The following is an 11,007-nucleotide window of genomic DNA, read 5'->3' as shown; positions in this document are numbered from 1 at the left end:
GTTAAAATATAAACCGTAGTGACCGTAAAAAGCGGCAGACTAAGGCCAATTGAGAGTCTTAAATCTCAAAAGTTATTTTAAAAATACAGATTTATGATTTTTAAACCATTTATCCATTGTTTTTTGTTTTCAAACTATTTGCAGTAGTTTGAGTTTGATTGTGATTACAGAGCTCGCTTTCAGATTAACTTTAAAGACCTTTGTAAATGACTAAAAATCAAAAAGGGAAGGGTTTGATTTACAGGGAATGAGACTACTGCCAGGAGACATTGTGAGTGCCAAAGAAAACCTAACGTCACTCAGCTCAGACACATTCCCGTGTCGATCTCGATTTGCGACCGTTTTGGTCATTTCCAGCTTGGTCCCACTCAAAGTCACTTAATGCTGCTGGAAGTTCGCAACATCAGGAAAAGAAAATGTTCTCGACACCACCGGTGGATTACAGTTACCAAAAACTAGCCGAAAATCTCACGGGTGTTGAAAACAGAAAATGGGGCATCCTTGTGCTGATTTTGGGCTTGATAGTTTATGCAGAAATGTGCGCAACTTTCTATTTTTTCTGCTATTTCACTGATCAGATCGATCAGGTAAGAACCATATCAGCTGTTGGCATTGTCTATAAAATATATTAAATACACATAAACGGATGCGTGTGTGTGTATATTTATATGCATACGAAACTTGTCCGGTTAATAGATTCAGAATGGCTTGCAACTTCCAACCTGCTCAGTTCAAACAAGTTTATTAAAATACGAAATGAGCGATTTAGGGTTACAAAAAGGCATCAAAACATAAGCAAGACGTCGGGCTGCAAGAAATTGTTATTACTGTAGTGATTCCACTGTTCGTTGACAAAAGTAACAATTTTAAAAAGTTTTTCACAACTTTTTAATCCTGCGTTTGTACAAGGCATGAATCACAGACCCATTAACAGTAGAGTTTCTGCAAACAAATGAAAGTTATATTGAAAAAATAAAATAAATCTGTAACTTATCGAAAACGAAATCAGCAGCTTCATGATTGCGCCATGTAACATTCAAGCGTCCTGCCGAAAGGGTAGAGTTCGGACAATTCTGATCCCTGAAATGGATCCGCCCACTACATTTGTTTATGTAGGCAAAATTCAACATCACCGCAGTCACAGTCACATACAAGCAAAATTATAATCACTACAGTGAAAGCTACAAAGACAATCCGAGTTAAAGAGAAATCCACTTACATAGCATAATTCTGACTCCATAGTGAAATTCACACGGACAATTCCAGTCTCTGTACACTGAAATTCACACAGACACAATTCCAGTCTCTGTACACTGAAATTCACACAGACACAATTCCAGTCTCTGTACACTGAAATTCATGCAGACACAATTCCAGTCTCTGTACACTGAAATTCATACAGACACAGTTCCAGGCTGTGCACTTAAATTCATACACAGGCATAATTTCAGTCTCTGTACACTGAAATTCATGCACAGGTGCTATTCTAGTCTTTACACTGAAATTCCCACACAGGCACCGATCCCAATCTCTGTACACCAATATTCACACAAAGGTACAACTTCAGCCTATACAATGAAATTCACACACAGGTACAATTCTAATCCACGTATATTGAAATTCTCACCGGCACAATTCTGCCATGTACACTGGAATGTACATGCACTTTGTTCAATTCTGCAGTAAAATCCCTGTTCCATAGTTCTTTTGAAATGATTTTTCTTCAACAACCCCCTGATCCCATTTAATATTTGAAATAGTTTCATTGACTCCTATTGTCCAGCACTAATTGGTATAACAGTTGATGAACTCATATTTGCTTCCTTTTTATTTTAACACACATTTGCAGCCCATACTCACAAAGTTGTGGTTTTAGTGTGCCATTTCCAGCCCTTTACCACCAAAGTGCTACAAAACTGGCTTATTGTGCAAGTATCAAGTAAGTACCACTTGTTAAGGAAGAAACTTTAAATAATTTCAACTAATTTACATTTTCTTTTTTTCAATTTACAATTTAATGACTTCACCCACGCTGGCAGTAAATTATCATGTGATGAGTCAAAAATGGCCTTTCTGTGGTTCTGGGTAAGCAGGTTAGTTTGCCACTCATTTACTACCAATACTTTTTTGTGGTTGATCTGAATACAAAGGCTGATATTTATTTATTGTAATGTTAGCATTTCTTTCCTATCTCATTCTTCTTCAACGTTTTATTTTGTTAGGTGATTTTTACTCCTCTATACGTTCCTTTTCCTCCCCCCACCTCCAATGGATTATTCCTTGGTGGTGGGAACAAACAATCTGCACCCAGGCCCTGCCAGTGAAAGAAGGAACTTGAATTTATATAGCAACTCATCATGTCTTTAGGACATCCCAAAACTCTTTACATAAAATGAATTACTTTAAATCAATAACTGTTGTTCTATAGACAAGTGCAGCAGCAAATTTGCACACAACAAGGTCCCACAAAGATGAAAGAGCAGTTAATTTTTTTTGGTGGTTTTGGTTCAGGGAAGAATATGCATTTCCTGCTCTTCTTTAAATACTGAATGGAATACTGAATGCAAGGTTGACAGGACCTTGATTTAACATCTAATACAGAGGATGTACTTAAGATAATGCAGTACTCCCACAAAATGTCAGTCAGGATTATGTGCTGAAGCACTAGAATGGGGTTTGAACCCACAATCTTCTGACTTAGACATGAGAACCTTACCAGCTGAGCCAAGTTGACACAGTGTTGGCCAACATCCAACTGCTAGCAGGTGTGGTGAGAGTGTGTTGAACTGGTTGATGATTTTCTCTTTTCTGCTAGGTTTGCTTTGCTTCTATTTAGTGCCTTCCCAACAGCATAGCTGAGATATTCACTGAATAGGGAATTGTCCTGTATATGCCACGGTATTACGCAGGACATTATTAAACCAACAATGGTGGATTCACTGCTGACTTACTTCCTGATATAGTTCACCGCTGGAAGCATGAAAAAGCAATGAAAACTCTACCAAAGATTCAGTGGGTGTATATACACTGCCAGGTATGGTCCTGAGTTGTACAGGCCACAAAGACCTTTGGTTCAATCCCAGTCTATGCTGCGTTAGGTGATTGCAGCAGAATGGTAATGGGAGCAGTGTGGTTGGGCTAGGGAGGGAAAAATCAGCCAGAGTTCCTCTCCTGAACAATACTTAGCGACTCTTGGTGGAATATGCACCTATGTGGTGGATACATTGGGTAAGGATGTTGTCAAATTTGACTGTGATGCCGTTATGATTGAACAGTCAACCTTCACCATCTGATTTCAGACATGAAGCATGACCAACTGGGTGAGGTACTAGAGGGACATCAGAACTCCCCAGCAGCAGTTACCACCTTCTTGAGAGGAGGCAAGAGATAAAATTGATAAAATAAAACTAAACGCAGCAAATTAATAAGGATTTCTTTCTCATAACCAGATGCAGCAGAAATTAAATTCTGATAATTACCCAGGCCGGTGCCTCCAGTACCTGAATTCCTACATTGACAATTTAGGAGAGAATGAGGTGGCTGTTGAAGGTCTTGTATGTGATAGATAACTCAAGAATGTCAAGTTTTTAATCAACCAGGTAAACACAATACTGATTTTCATCCTTGTGGTTAGAGCACTGGGTTTTTGAGTATTTTCAAACAATAATAGCTTAGAGTTAAATGTGTATAGTCAATGCTGAATAAATGGCTAAAATGACAGTAAAAATATAAGGCCCAAGGAGACAACAACATTCATTTTATATTGGGCCTTTAATGTAAAGGAATGTCCCCAGGTACTTCACAAAAGAAAGGGATGCTGATCCAGGAAAGGAGGGATTAAGAGGGGTGGCCAAAAACATGGTCAAAGAGATGGGTTTTAAGAAGGATGTTAAAGGTGAGAGAGAGGTTGAGAAGCAGAAGGGAGTTCCAGGGTGTATGATGAAAGTGGCTGAAGGCTTTGTCACCAGTGATGGGACAAAGGGAACAACAGAAGACTGGATTCAGAGGAATAGAGCATTAGGAAAGCTATATGGGGCTGGAGGAAATTGCAGAAAGAGGGTGGGGTGAGATAATAAATGGATATACAGATGAGGACAGTGACTTTAAATTTAATGCATTTGGAGCAGGGAAACCTGTTTAGATCAGCAAGGACAGGGTTGATGGACAAGCAAAACAATCCAGGAAAGAATACAGGTGGTGGAATTTTGGACAAAATTGGAGTTTATGGAGGTAGAGAATGGTAGCATTAGAATTGTTAAATCTGGAGGTGACAAAGGCTTGTACAACAGTTTTCGTAGCAGAGGAGCTGAGTTAGAGACAGAGTGTGCAATTTTGCACAAGTGGAATCAATCACCTTGATGATGGACAGGCATTTGTTTTATACTTTAAAACAGTATCAAGAATCATGAGAAGCTCCCATTGTAACACTACAAGATGAATGCAACACACTTTGCAATTTTATAAAACGATATTGCAATGACGTACAATCATTTGTTTTCTGAATATAAGTTTCTTTCTAACAGCAATTAGTTGCACACAGCTCATCAACAGCACTTCAATACTCACCAAAAAGGTACATTACTAACCCAGTGTCTAAAATGCCAAATTTACAGGATAAATGTTCAGTATAATAGGATCCAAGATAAAAATTAGGGATGCCATATTAGAGAATTTTTGGACATACTCTAATTCCCTGGAAAAGCCTGACTGCAGGACTGCAGAGTTTTGATCTGATCTGTTGGTGTGGGATTGCTTAGCTCGGTCTGTAGCATGCTGCTTCCACTGTTTAGCATGTAGTCCTGTGTTGTAGCTTCAACAGGTGGCACCTCATTTTCAGGTATGCCTGGTACTGCTTCCAGCATGCTCTTCTACACTCCTCATTGAACCGGGGTTGGTCATCTGGCTTGATGGTGATGGAGGAGTGAGGGAAATGCTGGGCCATGAGGTTACAGACTGTGGTAGGATACAATGCTGTTGCTGCTGACGGCCCACAGCACCTCATGGATGCCCAGCTTTGAGCTGCTAGATCTGGTGTGAATCTATTCCACTTAGCACAGTGGTTGTGCCTCCTGTGACGATGTCTGTCTGTTTAGAACCTCTGAATGTCTGTATGTTTGATATGGCTCTGCCTGTCTGTCCATCTAATATGTCAGTCTGAAATCACAAGATAATTATAGATAAGGAAAGCCATTCGGCCCATTTTAATTCATCCATCCAGACAAATTCTAAAGTCTCCCCTTTGTAACATTCATAAAGATATATGTCCTTCCTGTGGCACATCTGTTTTTCCATGCAAAGTGAGTTTTATGTACTGGTGAATGAAATATAAATTGCATTCACATTTTGTTCAGAATAACCTGATGTACAACAAGGTAGAAACTACCTCGTGTCATCACATGAATGACAATAGCCAGGTATTTCTGCTGAGTCCCTTTAGTTCAAGGCCCTTGTGCAGGCAGTTAGTTATTTAATAAAATTTAAAATAAATAGTCTTTTAATTTATTTTTGTATACTTTGGAATAGAAATGCTTCCTTAAAACATTTATTTTATTTCATTATTTTTCAGCGTCTGCAATCAGATGTGAAGAATTTGATATACGAGAAATTGAAAGATGAGGTTTACTGGAATAGAGACACGATTGTGCAGTTTAATTTTGGAGGTGTCTAGTCGGTTGACAGGCAGTCTGTTTAGAACCTCTGAATGTCTCTGAAGCTCTGCAGCAATGAATTAGATGGTGAATAAATCATATTTGACAAATAAATCATGTTTGACAAATCTATTCAAATTTTTTGAGGGTGCAACTAGCAGGGTAGATAAGGGGGAACCAGTGGATATAGAGGTTGTTACACATGATTAGGACTCATGGGATTGGGGGTAATATATTAGGATGGATTGAAGATTAGTTAACGGTCTGACAAATTTATTAGAGTTCTTTGAGGAAGTAACGGGCAGGGTGGATAAAGGGGAACCAATGGATGCAGTATATTTGGATTTCCAAAAGGCATTCGATAAGGTGCCACATAAAAGATTACTGCACAAGATAAGAGCTCATGGTTGGGGGTAATATATTGGCATGGATAGAGGTTTGGCTAACTAACAGAAAACAAAGAGTCGGGATAAAAGGGTCATTTTCAAAATGGCAATCTGTAACTAGTGGGGTGCCGCAGGGCTCAGTGCTGGGGCCTCAACTATTTACAATATATATCAATGATTTGGATGAAGGAACAGAGTGTATTGTGGCCAAATTTGCTGATGATACAAAGATAGGTGGAAAAGCAAGTTGCGACGAGGACACAAAGTGTCTGCAAAGGGATATTGACAGGTTAAGCGAATGGGCAAAAATTTGGCAGATGGAATATAAGGTGGGAAAATGTGAAGTCATCCACTTTGGGAGGAAAAATAAAAAAGCAAAATATTATTTGAATGGAGAAATACTACAAAATGCTGCGGTACAGAGGGATCTGGGTGTCCTCGTACATGAAACACAAAAAGTCAACATACAGGTGCAACAGGTAATCCGGAAGGCAAACGGAGTATTGGCCTTTATTTCTAGGGGGATGGAGTATAAAAGCAGGGAAGTCATGCTACATCTGTACAGGGTGCTGGTGAGACCACACCTGGAGTACTGCGTACAGTTCTGGTGCCCTTATTTAAGGAAGGGCATACTTGCATTGGAGGCAGTTCAGAGAAGGTTCACTAGGTTGATTCAGGGAATGGAAGGGTTGTCTTATGAGGAAAGATTGAACAGGTTGGGTCTATACTCATTGGAGTTTAGAAGAATGAGAGGAGATCTTATTGAAACATACAAGATTCTGAGGGGACTCGATAGGGTAGATGCTGAGAGGATGTTACCCCTCATGGGGAATCTAAAACAGAATAAGGGGTCGCTCGTTTAAGACGGAAATGAGGAGGAATTTCTTCTCCCAGAAGGTCATGAACCTTTGGAATTCTTTACCCCAAAAGCTGTGGAGGCTGAGTCATTGAATACATTCAAGGCTGAGTTAGACAAATTTTTGATCAACAAGGGAGTCAAAGGATATGGGGAAAGGGCAGGAAAGTGGAGTTGAGGTAAAAGTCAGATCAACCATGATCTCATTAAATGGCGGAGCAGGCTCAAGGGGCCAAATGGCCTACTCCTGCTCCTTTCTCTTATGGTTTTATGGTGTAACAGACAGAAAAGAGAGTAGGAATAAACAGGTCACTTTCAGGTTGGCAAGGATCAGTGCTTGGGCCTCTACAATCTATATCAATGACTTAGATGAGGCAACCGAGTGTAAGTTTACTGACGATGCAAAGCTAGGTGGGAAAGTAAGCTGTGAGGAATACGCAAAGAGGCTGCAAAGGGATTTACACAGGTTAAGTGAGTAGGTGAGAAGGTGGCAGATGGAGTATAATGTGGGGAAATGTGAAATTATCCACTTTGGTAGGAAGAATAGAAAAGCAGAATATTTTTTAAAAGGTGAGAGACTAAGAAATGTTGGTATTCAGATGGATTTGGGTGTCCTTGTACACGAATCACAGAAAGCTCACATGCAGGTACAGCAAGCAATTAGGAAGGCAAATGGTATGTTAGCCTTTATTCAAAGGGGGTTGGAGTATAAGAGTAAGGAGGTCTTGCTGCAATTATATAGGGCTTTGGTGAGACCAAACTTGGAGTACAGTTTTAGTCTCCTTACCTAAGGACGGATATACTTGCCTCAGAGGCAGTGCAATGAAGGTTCACTAGATTGATTCCTGGGATGAGAGGGCTGTCCTAGGAGGAGAGATTGAGTAGAATGGGCCTATATTCTCTGTCGTTTAGAAGAATGAGAGGTGATCACAATGAAACATATAAAATTCTTAGAGGGCTTGAGAGATGCTGACAGGCTGTTTCCCCTAGCTGGAGAGTCTAGAACTAGGGGTCATAGTCTCAAGATACGGGGTCGGCCATTTAGAACCAAGATGAGGAAAAATTTCTTCACTCAGAGGGTTGTGAATCTTTGGAATTCTCTACCCCAGAGGGCTGTGGATGCTCAGTCGTTGATTACATTCAAGACTGAGATTGATAAATTTTTGGACACTAAGGGAATCAAGGGATATGGGGATCGGGTGGGAAAGTGGAATTGAGGTCGAAGATCAACCATGATCTTATTGGCGGAGCAGGCTCAAGGGGCCGTATGGCCTACTCCTGCTCCTATTTCTTATGTTCTTATGTAGACTGCAGAAGTCTGGGCCTCATTTATTTTTTCTGCCAGTTTGAACAAACCACTACTGTAAGCGTAACAGCAGGACTGGATCAACTTTCCCTCTTCTATCTCCATATTGGAAGTGCCTTGCTCTACCCAGGGCATCTGATATTTAGCCAAGATCGGGAATTCCCCATATAGGAAGTGAGAAGAGTATTAACAAGTAGCTAACTGAGGAGTAGTATGTTAATGCACCAAGTTGCTGAGTTGTGAAAAATGAGTATGGTAATTATATCAAGTTAGTTCACCTAGATTCAGTGACTTTTTTAGTAAAGGTGCATGAAAAGACATTTTAACACAATTTCTTTCCTTTTAGCACACAATGCAACATTCCTGGGTTCGGACAAACTAGCTATCCATTTAATTGCACAGCACAGAAACAAGCCTCCAAATAATGGTAAGGAATGCCTTTGCATTAAACAATTGCATTGTTCTTAGGGAAAAATATAATTCATTTCTCAACCAAAAGAATTAGAACCAAATGTTTTCATTTCCTACACTTACTAATTTGAACAAATCAAATATAATATTCATCTTCTCATTTTCAGGCAACTGTTCCAGTCAGTGGTTTTGGTTCTATAAATTATAATTCAAATTACAACAATACTACAAGTTAAGACTCTCTTTGGAGTTTTAAAGTTTCTCTATTTGTAAATATTCATCTATTAGGGTAAGTTAACACGTTGGATTACCACGTTTGTTCTTTCACTTCTAGAGTTTGCAATCTAGAGTGATGGGATAAAAGTTTTCTTTCTCTGCTGGCTGTAAGAGTCATGTGTGAAATGAGTTTCTCATGAGTATGAGCCTACATTACAAAACTATCCCTGATTTGGCATAAAATTGGCACTATATTGGCACTCTCATTCAGAAACCCCACAAGGATGGTTGCAGTGAGAAATGTTAAATATCATACTGGTGCAGGAGATGCTCTTTTTAAGATTGGAGTTAAGGTCGATCAGAGGGCAGATTGATATCTATAAGGCCAAATGGGGCACACACTACTCCAAATGGTAGCTGAATAGTCCTAATGTCCTCTTTTAGCCTGAGACCTACAAGATTGTGGCTCACTTCAGTTAAGTTCCCTGTTTGTTGAGAAAGCTGTTACCATACCACAGCAGTTTCAGTACTTGATGGGTTGGGTTGGGTTCACTCTTGGTGGATATATGAACCTGGACCACCTGTACCCTGCATTTGGTGGATGTCTCATGCAAAGGATCATAATCTCCTACCCTGCTGCCTGAAGATTATAAACACCCACCTTTAGGCATGGATAGTGAGACTCTGCTGGTATTTCCCTGTACTTCTCTTGCTTTTGCTGGAGAGCAAAAAGTGGCGGTGGGTTTCTCCCAACATACATAACATTAATTAAGGTGCCTCTGTTAAAACTAAAGACCCTATAGTGTTGATAGAGGGCTTCCATTACCACTATAAATACTGACATAACTTTGCCATTATAGCTGTTGCTTGCTTTCTCCTGCTCTCCAGTGATAGAAAACACTTGTAAATTCCAGACAGAAAAATAGAGTAAGAAAGAAAAAGAAACACAAGGGAAAAATGAAAGCATAATACATGAAAGCTGCTTGGCCATCCTCTGTGACCCATGTGCCAGCTGAAGTTTGATGTCTTTTATGTTTGATGTTTATATCTGTTGCACAAGGCTTACAGATCCAGGATTGAAAATCTCACACTTGGGATTTGTTCAGTGTTGACAACTCTGTATTAAATTGATCAAGTTAAACTTTTAAGACAGGCATGAGCAGGATGTACTAAGCATTCCCCCAACCCAAGCTGGGCAATTCATCTACATTTACCTACAGCACTGTTACATTCCCATAAAGAGGTCTGGGAACTGGGTCTATGTTATAAAAATTGTACATGTCACATTTCTGTGACATGCTTCTGTGTCACACTTAAAAAAATATATAAAAACACAAAGGAACTCTTCAGGAACACAAAATATTGAAGACAGAATGCAATTCTTTAATTGATCTTTGTATGAACTCACCCAGTGTTTAATCACAGCAAAGGGATGAAGGGATATGGAAACAGGGTAGGTAAATGTGATTAGGACTGTTTGCTCTCATAGAGGGTAAACGCCGGCACTGACTGGTTGGGCCGACAATTAAGTTTCCATGTTGTAACTTCTATGTAGTTCCATTGCAATTAGACTTTGTAGCCTGAAAGGGGCACATCCCTATGCATTAGCAGAAGATTAATACATATTGTTTTATATTGTGCATTGCTCCTGTCTTTTTAAGATAGTGCATCTTCTGACTTGCTGTGAGCAATGTCACAGGAGATTTGTTGATATGTAATCTTTTTAAAGATATTTAATTCCATATCCTGAAATGTTCTTGGCAGCGCCATCTTATTTTGCTCGTGCAAAAGGACATGATGTACTCTATTGGAAAGACAGAAAAGGATTTTCAGTGCATCAGGGTACCCATAAAATACCATCACGGAGAAATTACCATTCCCAAGGATGGCATCTACTACATATACTCCCAAGTTTATTTCTGGCATGTACAGAAACCAGATGGAGAGGTTTTTCTACAGTACATTTACTAGATGTCCATGCATTATTACGAGCCTATTCTTTTAACTAAAGCTATTTTCACCAAGTGCTGGTCAAATGAGGCCAAGTTTGATATGTACACAAGTTTTCAAGGAGCCCTCTTTGAACTGCAGAGAGGAGACAAACTATTCATAAAAGTAACAAATGCAAGTGCTGTGGATGTTGATGGAGGGTCAACATATTTTGGTGCTTTCATAATTTTTTAG

General features: G+C 39.5%; 1 pseudogene; it reads left to right on the top strand.

The window, feature by feature from the left end:
- The first annotated feature begins 416 nt into the window (after nt 1-416).
- On the top strand, nt 417-11,007 carry LOC137332787 (tumor necrosis factor ligand superfamily member 10-like; annotated as a pseudogene).

The sequence above is a fragment of the Heptranchias perlo genome, chromosome 15 (genome assembly GCF_035084215.1).
Source record: "Heptranchias perlo isolate sHepPer1 chromosome 15, sHepPer1.hap1, whole genome shotgun sequence".
Classification (NCBI taxonomy): Eukaryota; Metazoa; Chordata; class Chondrichthyes; order Hexanchiformes; family Hexanchidae; genus Heptranchias; species Heptranchias perlo.
This window is presented reverse-complemented; position numbering and strand designations above follow the sequence as displayed.